Here is a 22728-nt window from a genome sequence, read left to right as displayed (position 1 = left end):
CAAAATCAGCAATCATACTGAGTGTAATGGTTCCAAAGAAAAGATGAGAACATGAACCTCTCTTTTATTTTCAAAAGTTAGGGACAACTTGGAGTTTTGAATGCAGTGACAAATCCAGATAATATATTGCTTTTTTTTTTTTTTCTAAACTGATTTTTCTTCCCTTTCTTCATTTTATTCTTTGTTCCAGGCATGACTTAGTAGAAGGTGAATTGAATTTTGCATTTTCTCTTAAGGAGGCAAGGGGCATAAGTACCAAGGGTCTAGTAAATAGACATTTTGGGGGAACGAAGTCTTCTTGTTAATGTATTGACAGCTCTTTAAAGAGATACAAAAGGAATTCAATAGGAGCAGATTATCGTTCTGGGCAGGTCCTCCCTTTATTTAAGTCTACTTCACATTGAACGTGGGATTCCAGTTGGGCTATGAGTGAAGGACAGTACTAAAGGAAAAAAGGAATAACAATGGGAAAGAGCAAGAAGAAAATGGATACGGATAGTATTCCATTTTATAGATTATGTAAAGTGCACCAAAGGGAGTAGATTGAAAATGTAAATTTGAATTTGATTCCAGAGGGCCTTCAATGCTAACGATAAGAGTTTATATGTTCTTCTGTATTGGAATGGTACAGTACCCTATGTAATGATCAAAGCAAAGAAACAAGTAGAGACAGGCTTTATATCAGGGGATGTTGTTCTTTGTTTTCAAAGAGGACCATGACATCAGGGAGGTGATGTCTTGACATGTAAGTGAATTGAATTTAAGTGAGGGAAGGCTGTGCAAGGTAATCTGCCTCACTTTCCCTTCCAAAGCTGTCTGGGTCCACTGGCCAGATATAGATCAGGACGACTGGACATTGCCCTGAGTGCAATGGGAGATCTTGGCCTTTTTAAGGTAAAGTGTTCAACAGGTGTCAGTTTGACCGAAGCTACACCCATTGAATGATTACGGCTGAGTAGCAATTGAAGCAAAAAATCTCCTTTCACCTCATCCAAAAAAAAAAAAAAAAAAAATCCAAACAAGTAAACAAACAAACAAGTAAATAAACCAGGGAGGGGAAGATCCTCTGGATTTCTGGCTAAAGCAGAAATGATTGCTATTCAATCTAAGCGATTCGGGACCCAAACAGGACCAAATGGGACCATTGAACAAAACTTAAGTGTTGATGGTAGAAATGATTTTTTAAAATTACATATATGGCAATAGAGATGCAATTTGGGAAACAGAGTTTTCATTGGAGGACCAGATTAGCATAGATTGATTGAGCACTTGTTGAGTTTGTTGTATAATTATGTGCAGGTTTAGGTTGGATAAGTTGGCTTTTGTGTTTCTTCCAATTATGAGATTCTATGGTTGTTTCTGAACTATTCTTCCCTCATGGCAAGACGCCAGGCGTTTATATTTTCTCCTCTTTTAATGACAATTGTTGTTAAAGATCATGGTCTCATCAGTTTTAGATCCGCATATTTTATAGAAATCTGGTCAAAAAGAAGATCATTTATAGCTCCTACATAAAGCCTTTTAGCAGTAGTAGGAAGCAACTCTTAGGGAGCTAGCAGAGGGCAAATCATTGAAAACTTCTAGTGAGATTTTTTTGCACCTGGGTGGGTATTTACTAATTGGTGGTAAATCAATATATTTTGAAGATCAAAGTGCTAGTGTAATTATTCATGGTGAATATGACGAGCCATTGAAGTAGCCACTAAAGTATTCTTAAAAAACAAAATAAAATGCTACCTACTAGTCTTTCCAGAGGTACTTATTTTATAAAGAGGATTATAGAAGCTGTGTGTGTTATGTACCCTTCGATAGCTCAGTTGGTAGAGCGGAGGACTGTAGGTTGTACATCTGTAGTGATCCTTAGGTCGCTGGTTCGAATCCGGCTCGAAGGAGGTACAAACGTTTTAGAAGACACTCTCCCAAGGGTGTTTACCCCTACTTGTTTACAAATGAAATTCGATAAAGGTGTTTGTGTCCTCCCTTTCTGGGCAAAAACTCTCCCAAACTCGAAAGTCTCTAATGTGAGATTTACCCCTGCTCTGGTGGGTCAGTAATTCCCGAGGGAAGTGGTTTCGTTTGAAACTTCGGAATGATGGCAGGAAACAAACTTCTCCTGCTTAATCCTTTTTTCTTAATTAAAAAAAAAAATTGTTTTGAACCTTCGGTAACACTACAATACTCAAGTAGAGAATTAAGTACTAAAATCTCAAACGTTTCTTTTTTCTATATTGTCCCTCTCCCTACTATAACCATCCTGCTCCTCTTCTCCTTCAACCCCCCTCCCCCCAACATTTTCCCTACTAATACTTTATTCTGAACTAAGAAATCTTGAAAGTGACTGCAAAAGCTTTCTAGTTCAACTGGTATCTCATCAGGAATCTCCTCAAATAATTCTGATAGCCATACAACCTTCACTGGAAGACCGGCAATTTCTCATTGGGATAGCTCCATTCTTTCATTCTTGACTATGACCTCTAAAACCCAGCACATCAAGTCAACCCTTTTCATTTCCCTTTCATTCTTTCTTGCCATAAAATCCTACGGATGATGTCTATCTCTATTACCAACTCAGTATAATAGTTCTTAGTTACATAGATTTCAAGTTTACCAAAAGCGCAAAGCAGGGACATTGCTTTGGATTTAGGATACTTGGTTTCTGCCATATACTATTAGGACTTTGGGCAAGTCACGTCACTTTGTTAAATATTGTTCATATTCAGAAGATGAGGTCAAGAAGGCTAAGAAACTTATATATATATATTTTTGGTGGCACGCGAATGACACAATCACTTCTGGTTTATGGGATGAATAAAGAGTGTTAGAATACAAGCCATGAACTATCTCCCAGGAAATGATATACTATGTGCTTTCAACAAGAAAAACAGACCTCCTTCGAGCCGGAATCGAACCAGCGACCTAAGGATTGCCTCAGATTTACTTTCTACAGTCCTCCGCTCTACCAGCTGAGCTATCGAAGGGGTTATTCTATGTTAATTTTGTGGTTGACTTTTCAGGAGGAGATTACATAGTCTTGGCATTCATTTCTTGAACCAGAACTTTTTGAACCAGATTCTTATTTACATACCTTTTAAAGGTGCATTCATTCAACAAATAACTGAACGACTACTATACAGCAAGGAATTGTGGGGCAATACAGTAGTGAATAAGATGATCGTCTCTCAAGGAGGATACAATATAATAAAAGAGGTCAATTTATGCGAATTGCAGTAAGACTACTGCTTATGTGGTCAGTCTGATTTAGCCTAGAGAAGAAAAGAGTGGAGAGATTTATCTCCTTCTGCAAATATATGAAGGCATGGAAGACAATTAGACTTACTCTGCTTGCTTCCCAAAGATGAAAAAGGGACAATGGAGATTCATATTAGGAGTAAAGCAGATTTCAGCTCAGTATAACTTCCCTAAAGTTGAGAGCTGTTCTAAGACCTATTTACTACTTGAGAAAGTTGAGTTCCACATCCCTGGAGCTATTCAAGCAGAAGCTAGGTGACAATATACCACTAGGTATATTGTAGAATGGATCTTTGTATCAAGCAGGGTATTGGATAAAATGATTTTAAATCCCTTTACACTCCAAGATTCAGTGAATCTTAAAAAAAAGAAAAAACCACAAAAGAAATATACAAAAACTATTTTAAAAGTTCCTAATAGAATAAGATCACATTCTACTGAGGATCAAAGAGGGCTTCTGTGAAAAGGAGACATTTGAGTTTGTCTTGGAGAGATGTGCAAGATTTTGAGGGATAGAAATGGGTGGAATCAAATCACTTCTGACTGCAAAATATAATATATGGTAAAGGAATCACGAAATAGTTCATTTTGATAGAGTTTCCCTCTCTCCCCCCTCTCCAAATTCTATTAAAAGTCTATTGAACTACTATTATTTTTAAGGAAGTTTCCTTCTTCCCTAGAATGGTTCAATCTAAGGGCTACAATTTTGCTCAATCCCAAAGATTAATAAATGCCCCTGGGAGCTTTTCTGTTGTCTAACTTTGTCCTTTCTCAAAGAACGCACAAAAACGACTGTCCCCTATACGGAGAAGGAACGGCTCAGTACTCAAGCAGTATCTTGCCGCGCTGTTCTCTGCCCAGTAATAAGGATTCCTGGTTTTTCTTCGCATTCATGACAGAAAGCACACAGAAGTCTATAGTTAATTGGTCTCTGAATTCAACAGACTTCTTTCTGCTCAAAATGTAAATGACACTATTCCTCCGCTTCTCTTCCATCTCTTAATCTAAGTAGTAGTCGTGGTCTCCTGACAGCTTTTGCTGAGAACAAAGTTAGAAGTAAAATCAGCCAAAAAATATGGGTTTGGGAACGGGTCGGGAGGAGAAATGGGAAAGGAAGGAGTAAATGATGTTGTGGCAGAATAAATAATAGATGAAAAATAGGGGAAAAAAATCCAATTATATAATTCAAACCAGAAAACAAAAATCCATTCGCACATGACACAGAAGGAGTTCAATTAGGTATAAACATGTGTGGCTCGTTGGTCTAGGGGTATGATTCTCGCTTTGGGTGCGAGAGGTCCCGGGTTCAAATCCCGGACGAGCCCTTTTTTTTTTCTTCTTCCTAGTTTTGGTGGAGTTTCTCTTTTGAAACGTATGAACAAAGTCTATCAAAACTTTTTTTGGCCTCCACTCTTCCCTGTTTAAACAGAGTAAAGGGAAAGTATTGGGAACCTCGTTACTAGAGTAAGGTTACTCTATTTCAACGTTTCAATTCCCGTCCGCCAGTCTCAAGCTTGCAAGCCAGCTGTGTCCTGCCGTTTGGAGTTATAACTCTTCCCCAACCCTGAATACAATCCTTTTCTTCCCTCTGTTGCCCCCTGGAGGTATTTCAGGAACAAGCTCCAGGACTCCGACTGCGGTTCCCATTTCGCTGATTTCTGGCTCTGAGGTCCAAAAAACAACCCTCAGAGCCATACCAGCCGCTCCCATCCTGGGGAGAACAAAAATGCAGCAACAAGTTTCCTAGTGTTAGGTTGGGGAAAAGGGCGCATTCCCAGGCTGAAATTATAGTATTGATCTTAATTCCTAACAAGTTTGTCAGAGGCCTGTGTTATATTGTCTCTCAAATCGGCACACTGTACTAACACGTACAACATGTACATATACACCACACACGAATACGCATACACAATAGTTACACACAAACACGCCCACAACATCTGTTTCCTTTCCTCTGCTAACATCCTCCCTTTTTCCTCTTCTCACTTCTGGGTTTCGTTTCACTTTACCGACTCTTCTACTGGCCATTAACTCGCCCCAAAGACAACATATAGCGTATGTTCCTCAGTTTGCACTTTTTTTGTATTATCTTGGCTTATTTTTCCCCATTCTGAGCCTAGAAGCTCATAGTAGGAGTCCTATGAACTGTTGTTGCATTAATTTCTTATCAGGAACTAGTGTCTGGTGATAGAATAAATCTTTTACCTTTTGCTAATTCTTCTTCTCCCGTTTTCATTTCATAGATTCTCTGTTCTAAAAGGAACCCTCTTTTAGTCCTAAAAGGAACCAAATTACTGAAGGAAGAAACAAACAAGTCTGGTGCTCCACCATCACACAGTGAGTTACTTTTTTTTTTTTTTAAATTGTTGTTATTTAGAGAAAGGGCAGGGAGGGATAGGAAATTCCTTGATTTTCAGTCTTGGACTCACTTTGTCTTTAAAGAAAAAGAAAAGAAAAGAAAAAAAAGAGTTCGGAGTCAGATGATGCCCCCACCTTCCAAGAATTTCAGTCAAACAAAACAATTCAACATTTTGTATAAGTCTGACCATCTATAATCCACTTCCTCTCTTCTGAGAGGCCAGAGGCATGCTTCACTCAGTCCTTTAAGGAACGATTGGTCCACTATGTTGGTCTTTTTAATGAAATCATTCAGGAGTTTTTGCTTTTGTTATTGTGTCATCATGTAATTATCTTGTTAACTTAGGGTCTGCCTCAGTTTCTTCTACTCTTTTGTCTAACATCTTGCATTAGCTATTTCTCAGAGTGTAACACTCCCACATTACATTCACATGTGTCGATTTAGTTACTTCTCCATAAGGGCACCCAGACTCTTAATCAGTTAAGTCAAATGTATAAGAAGTCAGTATGTTGGAAACATCAGTCTTCCTTTAAAGTTGAAGTTGAATGTTTTGTTTTTCTATTGGTATGTGGGCCAACTTTTTGAGGTTTAAAGGTCATGCAACATCCCTTATCCTAAGTAGAACAAACCTGTGTTTTCTGCAGCTGCATATGCCAGAACCCTAAGACAGGAGCTTCTGATATGTATGGCTCTTAGGCTTCTTATTAGAATTTTAGGAAAATTTTCAACCCTGGCTTGGGACTCGTCATATAATGATTATTAGCAGATGTTAGTTCTAGTTGTGGATGAAAAGGAAGGCTGGATAAGTAATTCTTATTATAACCTCTTATTTCAGCCTTCTCCTTCCTATATTCTATAAGGAAACATTTATTAAATATCCTTAGAATGCAAAATAATTAGAAGAGGAACCAAAAATATGAAGCAGAAAGCATCTGAGATGAGCCTTAAAAACAAAGTAGATTCAGATATGAAGGGAGGCCTGCCCTAAATCATTGAAGAAGGAAAGAAGAAGACAATCTGGCCATAAATAGCAATTGAGATTGGAGTATGTGAAAAAGAATAATGACTTTAACTCAGTGGATTAAGCATTGCTATTTTCATATAGGAGAATAATTTGTAAATATGTCTATAAGTACAGGCATGCTTAGAGGGACTTATTGATGAAAGATTGAAACTCATTGTTGAATATTTAATTTGATATGTACATATGAAAAATATAACCTGTGTAAATAATTACATATACAAAGTCTCTCTGTTCTGGGGTTGTCTCAGAGTTTGCTGAAAAGTGAATATTTAATCCCTGTCTCTATTTGGAAAAATAAGTATGTAAGCAAGACTTTGTCCCTTTTCTTCTTTAGTCAACAAGATTCCTGACTATCACCACAGGAAACACGCAGAGTACATTTTTGTTCCCTCTCCAAGAAATTACCCAAGTGAGATTTTTCCATTGGCAATAGTGTGCACAAATTCTAATCCCTGTGCAAAACAAATTGCTCAGGCTGGTTTGCTGGGTTTACAGTAGCAGAGAGACAGAGAAAGAAGAAGGAACAAGTTGTACAGGGGTTGACTAACAGTGGAATAGGTATACATCGTGAGACTGGAGGCTCTGGATATTCTTATAATATTTGATGGAGTTTTGCGTGTGTGCGCGTGCGTGCTGTACTTGAGTGCTTAGTCTTGAGCTTGAATTCCTATGGTGTCCTCTGTAGTTAGGCATTCACATTAGGGAAGGAATTTATTGGTTGAGTATTTCCAGATGCAAGTAGTGGATATTTGGATTGTTTCAGTCATCACTACTAAGAGAAAAGTGGTACTTATTTGATACCTGGCCATCAAGAAGTCTTTTTTAGAGTTCAGTTCCTTTTTTCAAGTACAGGCATACTCCATTTTATTGCATTTTGCTTTATTGTATACTTTGAAGATATTACATTTTACTTATATTGTGATTTTTACAAACTAAACATTGGTGACAATTCCATGTCAAACAAGTCTATTAATGACATTTGTCTAACAGCATGTACTTACATAGTATCTCTTGTCAGCTGTGGGATGCTACAAACCATGCCCATATGACATGGTGAAATTAATTGATACATATTGTATCTTTTTGACTGCTTCACTGACTGGCTGTTCTGTTTTTCTCTCTCTCCTTTGATCTCTTTATTCCCTGAGACAGAGCAATATTGAAATAAGACCAATCATTAACCCAACGATGTCTTCTAAGTATTTAAACAAAAGGAAGAATCAATGGATAAGCAAATTTTATTGTCTTATTTTAAGAAATTGCCACAGCCACCTTAACTTTCCCCTGATCACTCAGCAACCATCAATATGGAAGGCAAATCTTGGGGGGGAGGGGTGGAAGGAGGGAGGGGAAAAAAAAAACATAAGCGAGTGCAAGGGATAATGTTGTAAAAAATTACCCTGGCATGGATTCTGTCAATACAAAGTTATTATTAAATAGAATAAAATTTAAATTAAAAAAAAAAAACATGGAAGGCAAGACCTTCTACCAGCAAAAGGATGGTAATACATTGAAAACTTAGATGATGGTTGTTAGTCTTTTTTTTTTTTAAACAATAAAGTATTTAAAAAGCTATGTACATTTTCTTAGATATAATACTATTGCATGCTTAATAGAGTATAATATTAATATAACTTTTGGGAAAACAAAAAGTTCATGCGATTTATTTTATTGTGATACTTTATTGCAGAGGTCTAGAAAGAAATTCACAATATCTCTGAGATATGACTGTATGGAAGTTATTCAAAAAGACATTTCTAAGAGTTCATGGTACTTTTGCCTATCTAAAGAAAGTTTTTTCAATAGTTTCTAGTTACATTTATTTCCCTTTATACTACCTAGGCAGGATGGCAGAATGTTGTTTGACTGTCAGCTTACTTTTTAACTTCTGTGTTCAATCTAATAGCATTCATTCATTCACTCAAAAAACCTTTATGAAGCACCCATTATGTTCAAGCCATTGTACTAAACACTTGGAATGAAAGGAAAAAAGGAATAATAATATTAGTAATACTAATGCAGAACAACATAAGAGGAATTTAAGGAGCCCAATGTAGCTGGAACATAAACACAAAGATAAATAAAAAGTAATTTGATATATGACTAGAAAAGCAAGTTGGAGGGCTTTGAATTCTACATAAAGAATGGGCTATTTTTTCCCCTGGACACTAAGGAGGAGCCATTGAAGATTTCTGGTAGTAGAGTGGTATGAATTTATGTGCTCATGAAGAAGATTAAGCTGGCAACTTTTTGATGGATTGGATAGGGAAAGTCAGTTGGATGACATCACATCTAGATGATATCTAATGAAGACTTTAAAAACCTGGAGTATCTACGTGTATCACCTGGGGTCACTTCTCATCATGTAGGGCAGACCCACAGTAGAAGCTGTCCATTATGGTTTGTTCAATTTTTTATTTATTTATTTTTTTATTTATTATTTTTTTTTAATTTAATAATTACTTTATATTGACACTCGTTTCTGTTCCAATTTTTTTTTCCCTCCCTCCCTCCACCCCCTCCCCTAGATGGCAAGCAGTCCTTTATATGTTGGATATGTTGCAGTATATCCTAGATACAATATATGTTTGCAGAACCGAACAGTTCTCTTGTTGCATAGGGAGAATTGGATTCAGAAGGTATAAATAACCCGGGAAGAAAAACAAAAATGCAGATAGTTCACATTCGTTTCCCAGTGTTCTTTCTTTGGGTGTAGCTGCTTTTGTCCGTCATTTATCAATTGAAACTCAGATCTCTTTGTCAAAGAAATCCCCTTCCATCAAAATATGTCCTCATACAATATTGTTGTCGAAGTGTATAATGATCTCCTAGTTCTGCTCATTTCACTTAGCATCAGTTCATGTAAGTCTCGCCAGTCCTCTCTGTATTCATCCTGCTGGTCATTTCTTACAGAACAATAATATTCCATAACATTCATATACCATAATTTACCCAGCCATTCTCCAATTGATGGGCATCCATTCATTTTCCAGTTTCTAGCCACTACAAACAGGGCTGCTACAAACATTTTGGCACATACAAGTCCCTTTCCCTTCTTTAGTATTTCTTTGGGATATAAGCCCAATAGAAACACTGCTGGATCAAAGGGTATGCACAATTTGATAATTTTTTGGGCATAATTCCAGATTGCTCTCCAGAATGGTTGGATTCGTTCACAACTCCACCAACAATGCAATAGTGTCCCAATTTTCCCGCATCCCCTCCAACATTCATCATTATTTTTTCCTGTCATCTTAGCCAATCTGACAGGTGTGTAGTGGTATCTCAGAGTTGTCTTAATTTGCATTTCTCTGATCAATAATGATTTGGAACACTCTTTCATATGAGTGGTAATAGTTTCAATTTCATCCTCTGAGAATTGTCTGTTCATATCCTTTGACCATTTATCAATTGGAGAATGGCTTGATTTCTTATAAATTTGAGTCAGTTCTCTATATATTTTGGAAATGAGGCCTTTATCAGAACCTTTAACTGTGAAAATGTTTTCCCAGTTTGTTGCTTCCCTTCTAATCTTGTTTGCATTAGTTTTATTTGTACAAAGGCTTTTTAATTTGATGTAATCGAAATTTTCTATTTTGTGATCAGTAATGGTCTCTAGTTCATCTTTGGTCACAGATTTCTTTCTCCTCCACAAGTCTGAGAGATAAACTATTCTATGTTCCTCTAATTTATTTATAATCTCATTCTTTATGCCTAGGTCATAGACCCATTTTGATCTTATCTTGGTATATGGTGTTAAGTGTGGGTCCATGCCTAATTTCTGCCATACTAATTTCCAATTATCCCAGCAGTTTTTATCAAATAATGAATTCTTTTCCCAGAAGTTAGGGGCTTTGGGTTTGTCAAACACTAGATTGCTATAATTGACTATTCTGTCTTGTGAACCTAGCCTTTTCCACTGATCCACTAATCTATTTCTTAGCCAATACCAAATGGTTTTGGTGACTGCTGCTTTATAATATAATTTTAGATCAGGTACAGCTAGGCCACCTTCATTTGATTTTTTTTTCATTAATTCCTTTGAGATTCTCGACTTTTTATTGTTCCATATGAATTTTGTTGTTATTTTTTCTAGATCAATAAAATATTTTCTTGGAAGTCTGATTGGTATAGCACTAAATAAATAGATTAGTTTAGGGAGTATTGTCATCTTTATTATGTTCGCTCTGCCGATCCAAGAGCACTTAATATTTTTCCAATTATTTAAGTCTGACTTTATTTGTGTGGAGACTTTTTTATAATTTTGCTCATATAATTCCTGACTTTCCTTTGGTAGATAGATTCCCAAATATTTTATGGTATCAACAGTTATTCTGAATGGAATTTCTCTTTGTATCTCTTGCTGTTGGGTTTTGTTGGTGATATATAAAAATGCTGAGGATTTATGGGGATTTATTTTGTAGCCAGCTACTTTGCTAAAATTATGAATTATTTCCAATAGCTTTTTAGTAGAATCTCTGGGGTTCTCTAGGTATACCATCATATCATCTGCAAAGAGTGATAGTTTGGTTTCCTCATTGCCTACTCTAATTCCTTTAATTTCTTTCTCGACTCTTATTGCCGAGGCTAGTGTTTCTAATACGATATTAAATAATAATGGTGATAGCGGGCAACCTTGCTTCACTCCAGATCTTACTGGGAAAGGTTCCAATGTTTCCCCATTGCATATGATGCTTACTGATGGTTTTAAATATATGCTCCTGACTATTTTAAGGAAAAGTCCATTTATTCCTATGCTCTCAAGTGTTTTTATTAGGAATGGATGTTGGATTTTATCAAATGCTTTTTCTGCATCTATTGAGATGATCATATGGTTTTTGTTTGTTTGGTTATTGATATAGTCAATTATGCTAATAGTTTTCCTAATATTGAACCAGCCCTGCATTCCTGGTATAAATCCTACTTGGTCATAGTGTATTATCCTGGTGATGATTTTCTGTAATCTTTTTGCTAATATTTTATTTAAGATTTTAGCATCAATATTCATTAGGGAGATTGGTCTATAATTTTCTTTCTCTGTTTTCAGCCTACCTGGTTTAGGTATCAATACCATGTCTGTGTCATAAAAGGAGTTTGGTAGGACTCCTTCAATCCCTATTTTTTCAAATAGTTTATATAACATTGGAGTTAATTGTTCTTTAAATGTTTGGTAGAATTCACATGTAAATCCATCTGGTCCTGGGGATTTTTTCTTAGGGAGTTGATTGATAGTTTGTTCTATTTCTTTTTCTGAGATGGGACTGTTTAGGATATTTACTTCTTCCTCTGTTAGTTTGGGCAAGCTATATTTTTGGAGGTATTTTTCTATTTCATTTAAGTTGTTGAATTTATTGGCATAAAGTTGGGCAAAGTAACTCCTAATTATTACTCTAATTTCCTCTTCGTTAGTGGCGAGTTCTCCCTTTTCATTTTTAAGACTAACAATTTGATTTTCCTCTTTCCTTTTTTTAATCAGATTTACTAAGGGTTTGTCTATTTTGTTGGTTTTTTCATAGAACCAACTCTTAGTTTTATTAATCAATTCAATAGTTTTTTTACTTTCAATTTTATTGATCTCACCTTTTATTTTTAGAATTTCAAGTTTAGTGTTTGACTGGGGGTTTTTAATTTGTTCCTTTTCTAGCATTTTTAATTGCAAACCCAATTCATTGATCTTCTCTTTCTCTATTTTATACAAATAGGCCTCTAGAGATATGAAATTTCCCCTTATTACCGCTTTGGCTGCATCCCATACATTTTGGTATGATGTCTCATTATTATCGTTTTCTTGGGTGAAGTTATTAATTATGTCTATGATTTGCTGTTTCACCCAATCATTCTTTAGTATGAGATTATTTAGTTTCCAATTATTTTTTGGTCTACTTCCCCCTGGTTTTTTGTTGAATGTAATTTTCATTGCATCGTGGTCTGAAAAGGATGCATTTACTATTTCTGCCTTACTGCATTTGAGTTTGAGGTTTTTATGTCCTAATATATGGTCAATTTTTGTATAGGTTCCATGAACTGCTGAAAAGAAAGTGTATTCCTTTCTGTCTCCATTACATTTTCTCCAGAGATCTATCATATCTAACTTTTCTAGTATTCTATTTACCTCTTTGACTTCTTTCTTATTTATTTTGTGGTTTGATTTATCTAATTCTGAGAGTGCAAGGTTGAGATCTCCCACTATTATAGTTTTACTGTCTATTTCTTCTTGCAGCTCTCTTAATTTCTCTTTTAAGAATTTAGATGCTACCCCACTTGGTGCATATATGTTTAATATAGATAGTGCTTCATTATCCATGCTACCCTTTAGCAAGATATAGTGTCCTTCCTTATCTCTTTTAATTAGGTTAATTTTTGCTTTAGCTTGATCTGAGATCAGGATGGCTACCCCTGCTTTTTTGACTTCACCTGAAGCATAGTAGATTTTGCTCCAACCTTTTACCTTTAACCTGCATGTATCTCCCCGCTTCAGGTGTGTTTCCTGTAAACAACATATTGTAGGATTCTGGCTTTTAATCCATTCTGCTAACCGCTTCCTCTTTATGGGGGAGTTTACCCCATTCACATTTATGGTTAGAATGACCAATTCTGTATTACTTGCCATCTTGTTAACCCCGGTTTATGCTTTTCTCCCTTCTTTCCCCTTTCCCCCCCTTCCCAGTATTAAGCTTGTGAGCACCACTTGCTTCTCACAGCTCTCCCTTTTTAGTATCCCTCCCCCCACCTTAGAGTTCCTCCCCCTATCTTACCCCTTTCCCTCCCAGTTCCCGTATTCCCTTCCGCTTAGCTTATTCCTTCCCTTTTCACTTTTCCCTTCTCACTTTTCAATGAGGTGGGAGAAGTTTTACCATAGATTGAATATGTCTTAAGATTTTTCACTTAAAGCCAATTCTGAAGGCAGTAAGATACCCACTATATTCATCCCCCTCCATTCTTTCTCTCAGATATAATAGGTTTCCTATGCCTCTTCATGAGATGTACTACCCCCACTTTACCCTTTTTCTGATACAATGTCCTTTCCACATCAATTTCTAGAACAAGGTATACATGTATTCTTTATACATCTATATAGTCCAAATATAGTTCCCAAGATTAATCTTTACCTTTTTAGATTTCTCTTGAGTTCTATATTTGTAGATCAAACTTTTTGTTAAGTTCTGGTTTTTTCATCAGAAATAGATGAAATTCGCTTACTTCGTTGAATGTCCATCTTCTTCCCTGGAAAAAGATGCTCATTCTCGCTGGGTAAGTTATTTTTGGTTGCATATCAAGTTCCTTAGCCTTTCGGAATATCATATTCCAGGCCCTTCGATCTTTTAATGTGGATGCTGCCAGATCCTGGGTGATCCTTATTGTGGCTCCTTGATACTTGAATTGGGTTTTTCTAGCCGCTTGCAATATTTTTTCCTTCATCTGAGGGTTCTGGCATTTGGCCACTATATTCCTTGGTATTTTGATTTTAGGATCCCTTTCAGTGGGTGATCGATGAATCCTTTCAATGTTTATTTTTTCCTCTGTTCCTATGACTTCTGGGCAGTTCTCTTTGATAATTTCCTGGAAAATAGTGTCCAGGCTTTTTTTTTCATCATGTTTTTCTGGGAGTCCAATGATTCTCAGATTGTCTCTCCTGGATCTGTTTTCCAGGTCTGTTGTCTTCCCCAGAAGGTATTTCACATTTTTCTCCATTGTTTGATTTTTTTGGATTTGCTTGACTGATTCTTCTTGTCTCCTTGAGTCATTCAATTCCACTTGTTCAAGTCTGATTTTCAGTGAAGTGTTCTCTTCACTCACTTTTTAAAAATCTTTTTCTAATTGTCCAATTGAGTTCTTTTGTTCTGTGGAATTTTTTTCCATTTCGCCAATTTTGTTTTTTAGAGAGCTGTTTTCTGTTTCCAGTTCACTAATCCTATTTTTCAAGGATTTTACTTCTTTATCCACTCTCTCTTTAACTTTCTCCAGGCTCTTTTGCCAAGCCTCCCTCTCCTTTTCCCAAGCTTCTCTCTCCTTTTGCCAAGCCTCACTCTGCTTTCCCCATTTTTCTTCTAGCTCCCTTGTGAGAGCCTTTTTAATCACTTCTATGAGGTTCATCTGTGCTGAGGAACAGATGGTCTCCTCCTTTGGGGAATCACCTGGGGACTGCCTGTTTTTAGTCTCCTCAGGATTTAGAGTCTGCTCTCTATCTGTATAGAAGCTGTCAAGGGTTAAAGTCCTCTTCAGCTTCTTGCTCATTCTGTCTATTAATCAGAGACAAACTACCAAAGAAAAACAGAAAAAACTGGAGTCTTTCTTTGGTGGGGGGCTGGGTGTGTTATCGAGCTTCCTCTCCAGACTGCAGGGGGCAGCAGTGAGGCACTAGCAGGACTGTGCTGCGCCTGCGCTCTGAGATCCCAGAGCGTGCTGAGTCACTGTGGGGGGGAAGGGGAGGGGCGGCCAGGTCCCGAGAGACTCCAGCTGTTTGGGGTTGTGTTCTTCAGCCCCGGTGTTTTTAGCTTCTCTGCTGGGCTGCTGACTTGCAAAGTATCCAAACCTGTAGCGAAGCTCTCCCCGCAGAGACGGCTGTGATCACTCCCCACCCCCTCTCAGCTCTGCTCCCGTGCTCTCACTGCCGCTGCCCTCAGCCTGCGCCCAATCTAAAACTGCCCCAGCCCTCCAGTAAAGACAGACCTTTCTTGGCGGATCTCAAGGATGGCTTCTCTTGGTAACTATATGTGGGTTTTTTTCAGTCAAGCATTGATTCAGAGGCTTGTAATGAAGTGGATAGTGAGAGAAAGCGCGGAGCTTATGCAACTGTGAGCCTCCTCTCCGCCATCTTAACTGGAAGTCCCTGGTTTGTTCAATTTTAATGGTCAACCAAAACCAAAACAAAACAAAAATAAAAACAAAACCCCAAAACAAAAAAACTCGATGAGTTTAAAGCAAAGACAATTTAAAAATATATAATGGTGGGGCAACGAGGTGCCGCAGTGTTTAGAGCACCAGCCCTGAAATCTGGCCTCAGACATTTAACACTTCCTAACTGTGTGACTCTGGCAAGTCACTTAACCTCAATTGCCTCAACAAAAACTAACTAACTAAATAAAATATAATGGTAAGAAAAGTACTAACAAAACAGTCCCTCATAAACCTAGGGCACATTTTCCAATAAATATCCACATCAGCAGGGAATACAGATGGAGAGGTATATATGTTGGGGATATATATGTAGACAAAGCACAAAAATAGAGGTTTGTATCCAGGGTAAATACATAGAGAAGAAACTCATTCTTTAACTTTATAGGAAGGTCCATGAGTTCATACTGCTTAGGTTAGGATTGTCGAGTTCATCATTTCTATCAAATACTGATTATAAGCTGGCTATGAAGTTTGTGCCAGATTCTGCTTAATTATAGTCTTCAGGGAAAAGTGGGTGCTGCCATGCTCTTTCAGCTAGTAGGCTTTTCCAGCTCTTTTAGAAAAAAACAGAAAACCTTTGTCCTAGGACATGTAACAAGCCTCCCCTCTTTCATTTCCCTAGCAGGAGATAACTAGGTTCAGGTGTCAATTTCTTTAGAAACAAAGAACATGGTCCTCCCAGTTGACTAAAATTTGAAACCTTAGTCTTTTTTTTTTTTTTTTGCATTTCTCTTCCTCTGTGAGGAATTTAAGTCCTTCAGTCAGAAAACTTACCATTAACTATAGTTAATGGTAAATATTCTATACATTTCCCAAATTTTAATATCTGAAACAACAATATCAAACAACAATTATTTGCCTAATAACAACCAAATAGCTTTAGTTTTCAGGATTCACCAGTTTCCAAACCCTAAATCTCTGTTAGCCTTTGTAGATGAGTGGGTAGAAAAAAGCACAAAAGACAAAGGCAAGTCCAGAGGTCCAAAGTCATTTTCTCTGCCACTGGCTAAATTGCATTCCTGACTCCTTCCTATGCTCACAACCAGACTTCCTGATCATAGTCATAGGAATCTTTGGGAATTGTAGCAAAAAGAGTACAATATATGTTCTGTTACTGGAATGAGGAAGGTTTACAATAGTTGAGGAAAGGGAGAAAGGCAATGTTTACACTGGAGAAACAGGGAGACTAACTCTGGGAGCTGTTGATTTGGCCAGAGTTCTTTTGTTCATTGATAAACCTATTAAAAATCTGGAGAAAGACTGTGTACTATACAAACTGAGACTACTGGCTAGTAACACTGCTTGGGATCAATTCAAGAAGAGGAAAAATATAATTTCTTCTCCATCCTCATTCAGAACCTGTAGCAGGGACTGTCAACAAATTTCTTCTAATTTATTTAAGCTGTTTTTTCTTTTCTTTTTTTTTTTAATAATTTTTTTATTTTGAACTTGAAAAACACCATTCTTGTCCCTCAACATAAGCATTTTGTATGCAAAGTTAGAATAGAAAAATAGGATTCTATATGAAATTGTTAATTTCTATTCCATACTGTGTATACATTAAAATTTTTAAAGTTTATTTTATTGTTTATGAAATAAATAAGCATTTCTCTAACATAGTAGAAAATAAAAGATGATTACACATGAAGCTGCAAATATATTATCTGTATAACTTCTTATTTCTTTTAAAGATATAATAAAGTTTTCATGTAAATTATTTTTTTCAACTAACTTCTTAGTTGAGTTTTTAAGATTTTATAAATATATCATCTTATCATCTGCAATAAGAGGTAGTTTTATTACATAATTCCCTATTTTAATTCCTTCTATTTCTTTATTCTTCTCTTATTGCTACTGTTATTGTAATATTGATTACAATGTGAATTCTTGAGTCACATCTTGTCTTACTAAAAAAATTTCTAGCTTTTGTCCATTATAAATTATGCTTGTTAATGGTTTTAGATAAATGTATTAAATTTAAGGGAAAAAATTAATATATATTTATACTTTCAAGTATTTTTTAACACAAATGAGTGTTATACTTTATCAAAAAAGCCTTTTCTACATCTATTAATATGATCATATGATTAAAAATTTTTTTTATTATGGATATGATCAATTATGTTAATAGTTTGCTTTACGTTAAACTGTCCCCACATTCCTGGTATAAATCCCACTTGATAATAACGTATCATTTTAAAAGTATATTTTTATAATTTTTTAGTTGGTATTTTATTTAGGATTTTTACATCCATATTCATTTATGAAATATATAATATTCTTTCTGTGATTTCACTCTTCCTGATTTAGGTATCAGTATCATATTTGTTTCATAAAAGGAACTTGGTAGAATCTCTTCTTTGCTTATTATAATTGTATACCTAATTAATTGGTCTGTTTTTTTCTATTTTATTGAAATAAACATTTAAAGATATACAGTTTCCTCTGATTACTGCTACCATCCCATAGGTTTTTATATGTTGTCTCATTATTTTCATTCTCTTTTATAAAATTATTGATTTTTTTTTGTTATTTGTCCATTAATCCACTAATTCTTTAAGATTAGGTTGAATCTTCAATTAATTTTTAATCTATGTATCTGTAATCCCCTTTTAGATACATTTTTATTGTATTGTGATCTGAAAAGGATACTTTTAATATTTTTGCTTTTAACTATAAACTTTTTATATCCTAATATAAAGTCAATCTTTATAAAGGTACCATGAGTCATTGAGAAAAAAGTATATTACTTTCTCTTTCCATTCAATCCTCTTCAGATGTTTATCTTATCTAGCTTATCTAAAATTCTATTCATTTCATTGACTTTTTTCTTTTTTTGTTTATTTGTTATATTTAAACTCCCCCATTATTATTGTACTATTATCTATCTACTGTTATGGGCCAGAACTTAAAACAAGGTGTTAACTCATTAGAGTTGATAGAAACAATGCTTAAGTTAACACCTTTGAGAGTTCACACATTAGCTCACACATTAGTTCACACGTTTGGGAGATTTCAGGGTTTAGTATGAGATATCCAAATTCATACCTCCCATAATCCCATTCTCAGAGGAGGAGTCAACCTTTGAGTTTACACCTCTAAAAGAGCATAAAAACAGTTGAGCTGTCAGGAGAATTCAGTTGAAAAGATTGAGAGGGGAGAATCACTTGGAGATTGAGAAGCCACAAGTTGGAATTGAGCTAGAGGCAGAAGCTGGAAGAGCTAAAAGACAAGCTGCAAGAGCTCTTGGAACCAAGAAAACTAATCGGGCCCAAGGAAAGAGATAAGACTTGGAAGGAGAAAATAAACGTTTGGATTTTAACATCTGGCTGCATTTGGGGTGATTATTACATTGAACTGAAACTAAGGCTGCCTCCAGAAACCTCCCCAAGAAACCTGCTCCCAAAGAACCATCATATATTATTAAAAAAAAAGAGAACACCACAATCTACACCTATAATTCCATTCTTTTAAAAATTTAGATGCTATATGTTTGATACATATAAGTTCAGTATTGATATTGCTTTATTGTCTATAGGTAGGATTAACCTAGGTTCAAAAGGTTTTGCATTCAACAGGCACAGACTTAAAAAGGGGAAATACAGAAGCTTATTGTTGCTCAGAACATTGATTTGAACAAGATTTAAAAAAAGAAGAAACTTATAGTATACAAGTAATACACAATTAACAAACACAGTAATCAGCTAGACAATATAAGAAATAAACAGACAATATATATCATCACTACTATGAGGAAGCACCAATTTTTTGAATTCCTTGGTTGTGAGAATCTGTGTCACAGCTATTCAGAGTCTCCAATGAAAGGTTGTCTTAGTATAGTACCAAGCTTAGTAACTGAATTCTCAAAGTCCCTTTCCACTAATATAGGCTTTTTTATAGGCTGAGAACAAAGAAGGCATTACACTAAATATTTTCAGTTAATGCATGACTCTTGAGATAAAGTAATCCCTTCAGGTACAGAATTTTTCCATCACAAGAGTCCCATCAAAGAGAATATTTGTTTATTCCTTTAGGAGGATTATATTTACTCCAGAAACTGAATACATTCCTGGGGTAAACACAGGTCTGTCATAAAGGATTTTCATTAATTAAGGTGCCGGGAGAATAGCATATCCTCCTAATGCATCTTGAGACTCTATTAGATAACTAAGAGTGCATTTCAAAGTTCTCAGCAAACAAATTTACACAAAGGCATGCTCAAGACTTATTGGATTTCTCACTAGGATTCCTTACACTATAGTACCTTTTTTCTTTTTCTTTCTTTTTTTTTTTTATCAAAATATAGTTACCCTGTTTATCTCTTTTAACTAAATCTATTTTATCCATAACTTTGTTTGAGATCATGATTGCCACCCCTGCCTTTTTTTATCAGCTGAAACATAATAAATTCTATTCCGATCCTTCATTTTAATTCTGTGTATATTTCTTTTTTTCTAAATGTGTTCCTTGTAATTAACATTATTGAATTCTGATTTTCAATCCATTCTACTATCCATTTCCATTTTATTGGTGAATTCATCCCATTGACATACAAAGTTATAATTACTACTTGTGAATTTCCCTTCACCTTATTTTGTCTCATTATTGTCCCTTTTAGCATATCTTCTTACCCTATCCTTGCTACTTCATCTTTTCCCCTAACCTTCCTATTCCTTATTTTACTCATTCCTCTAAGACTCCCTCCCTTATCCTTTGCCCTCCTAAATCTTAATCTACACACCTTTTTAGAAGTTCTTCTTAATCTCCTACTCCTTTTACTGATTCATAGATTTAGAAGATTTTTATATTTTTTACATGTATATATTATTTCCTCTTTAATCTACATCTTATGAAAATAAGTTTCCAGCATTACTGGACCTCCATTCCTACTTACTTCTTTTTAGTCTGCATTTATAGAAGATAATTGCTCCTTTTCATCTTTTCCCCTCCAAATTTTGTTTTTTAGAATCCTCCATTGTACTCAACTCAACCCCAATTTTTCTTTCAAACTATTCTAATAATAATGAGTCTTAAGATAACATCTGCATGTATAAGAAGTAAACAGTTTGACTTTAATGAGTTCTTTATCATTAGTCTTTAATATTTTTTTCTGGATATTATATATTGAATTTTCTATTTAGTTCTTGTCTTTTTAAAAAAATCACAGATACCTTTCCTTTAGGTCATTAAATGTTCATTTTTCACCCATTCAGGATTCTTTTCTTTATTGGATAAATTATTCTTGGTTGTACCTCTAGCTCTTTTGCTCTTTCAAATGCAACATTCTAAGATCTATGGTCATTTAGCATAGAAGCCTTAAGGTCTTGTGTTTATATTTCCACAGTATTTGAATTTTTGTTGTTGTTGTTGTTGCTTACAATATTGTTTCTTTAACCTGGAGTTTTGAAACTTGGCTGTGACATTCCTGTAAGAGATTCTGAGATCTCTATGAGATGGTGAACAGTAGATTTTTTTTTTCTACTTCTACTTTATCTTCTTGTTCTAAACTTTAAGGCATTTTTCCTTAATAATTTCTGGTAATATCAAATCAAGATTCTTTTTAAATCATTATTTTCAGGCATTCCAACATTCTCATATTGTTTTTTCTTGATCTGTTCTCCAAATCATATATTTGTATAATATGATGTTTTCTATCTTCTTCTATTTTTCTGAAGTTTTATTATTTCTTGGTATCTTATAATGTCATTCTATTCCCATTGTTCAATTATAATTTTCAGGGAGTTATTTTCTTCCTTACAATTTGGACTTCTTTTTCCAATTGGTTAACTTTCCTTTCAAATAATTTTCTTGGATTGCTTTAATTTTTTTCCCACAATCTTTCCTTTATCTCTCTTATTTGATTTTTAAATTCGTTTTTAAGTTGTTGTAGCAACTATATTTGGGCTTGTGATCATTTGATATGGTAAATCTTTGGGACAGGAGTACTTTTTAAACAATCTTTTAAAAAATTCCTTTGAATATAAACCCATATATTCTTCTATACTATTGTAGCTATCTATGGTCACATTCTTTTTCCTTTGCTTACTCATTATTATTTTTATTTTGTATTATTTTATTTTAGCAGGTTATTATTGGAATCAGGTTTTAATCCCAAATTGTGGGTAATGGTGCCCAAGACCTCAAGTCCTTCTTATAGTTATTTTCTGAATTTTGTTGAGGGTGCTCAACCTCAGGCTCTCCTTTTCTGTGCTAACCCAGTGTCATGGGCCCTAATCACATTGTTTCAACAATGTTCTTGCTTCTGCAGATATTGCACTCACTGGGTGTGTGAGTATTCATTCCTTCTGGACCATAGTTGCAGCCTGGTCAGCTCCACTTTATGCTTTTAAAAGAAATATGTAATAATCTCAGCCCATTGCTTTCAAAACTATTTTGCTTTATGCTTCCTTCTACACTTAAAACAATATTTACCTGCCCCCCTTTTTCTTTTTTGTTCTATTTGCACTTCCTTTCCCTTCACTGACGGCAGGAAAAAAAAGATTATTCAAGAAAATCAAATCCATACTGTGACAATATCCAAAAATGTATATCTCCTTCCAAATCTTGATTATATCACTTCTTGGTCAGGACCCTTTCATCATGGATCCTTTGGAGGTGTTGATTGTTGTTTTGATCAGTTTTTAAATTGTTCAGTTGTTTTTTTTCCTCATTTATTTTTGTAAACATTGTCTTTTTAGTTCTAGTCATTTCATTCTGCATCATTTCTCGCATGCCAATATTCTTGGAAATTACCTCTTTCCATAACTTCTGCCAACACAAACTATTCCGTTATATCCATAGACCACAATTTCTTCAGACATTCCCTGACTGGGGAAATCTCTTAGTTTCCAATTATTTTATTTTTATTTTATTTTTTCTTTTAAATTTCTCTTAAGGATTAGAAACTTTATTTGACTTTGAACTATTCATTTCCTTGTCTTAATTTCTTTCTCCAAATCCTTGTTTACTTATTTGCTGAGTCTGATGTGCAACAGCAAACTCATGTTTGTGTATGTGTGTGTGCGTGTGTGTGGGTGTGTGTGTGTGCCTTCTCTGTCAAATTCAAATAAAAATGAGGCTTGTCTGACCTCTCTATTCTTCATATTTGTACACTTTTTTCTTATGTACCTTATTCTGAGAAATAGCAAATTCCAGCTTCTTATTCCTTTTATTCTACTTTTTCTTTTTCCTCTCACAC

At 35.2% G+C, this 22728-nt stretch overlaps 1 protein-coding gene and 3 non-coding genes across 4 annotated transcripts in view; 3 read left to right on the top strand and 1 right to left on the bottom strand.

Annotated features, from left to right (window-relative positions):
- Window positions 1-1802: 1802 nt before the first annotated feature.
- TRNAY-GUA (transfer RNA tyrosine (anticodon GUA)) lies at window positions 1803-1892 on the top strand. Its single transcript is given in 2 exon segments — window positions 1803-1839; window positions 1857-1892. It is a non-coding gene; the product is annotated as a tRNA-Tyr (tRNA).
- A 996-nt stretch (window positions 1893-2888) lies between these two features.
- TRNAY-GUA (transfer RNA tyrosine (anticodon GUA)) lies at window positions 2889-2978 on the bottom strand. Its single transcript is given in 2 exon segments — window positions 2889-2924; window positions 2942-2978. It is a non-coding gene; the product is annotated as a tRNA-Tyr (tRNA).
- A 1524-nt stretch (window positions 2979-4502) lies between these two features.
- TRNAP-UGG (transfer RNA proline (anticodon UGG)) lies at window positions 4503-4574 on the top strand. The gene has a single exon. It is a non-coding gene; the product is annotated as a tRNA-Pro (tRNA).
- Window positions 4575-5042: 468 nt separating this feature from the next.
- The window catches only part of LOC127549136 (ribonuclease 4-like), a 31136-nt gene continuing 13450 nt past the window's right edge, over window positions 5043-22728 (top strand). The window contains exons 1-2 of the mRNA XM_051976958.1: window positions 5043-5304; window positions 5493-5586. The gene's annotated coding sequence lies outside the window, so the exon portion shown is untranslated. The remainder of the gene's footprint in view (window positions 5305-5492; window positions 5587-22728) is intronic.

This window comes from Antechinus flavipes, chromosome 2 (assembly GCF_016432865.1).
Source record: "Antechinus flavipes isolate AdamAnt ecotype Samford, QLD, Australia chromosome 2, AdamAnt_v2, whole genome shotgun sequence".
Classification (NCBI taxonomy): Eukaryota; Metazoa; Chordata; class Mammalia; order Dasyuromorphia; family Dasyuridae; genus Antechinus; species Antechinus flavipes.
The sequence above is the reverse complement of the archived record's forward strand: the minus strand, read 5'-3'. Positions and strand labels throughout refer to the sequence as shown.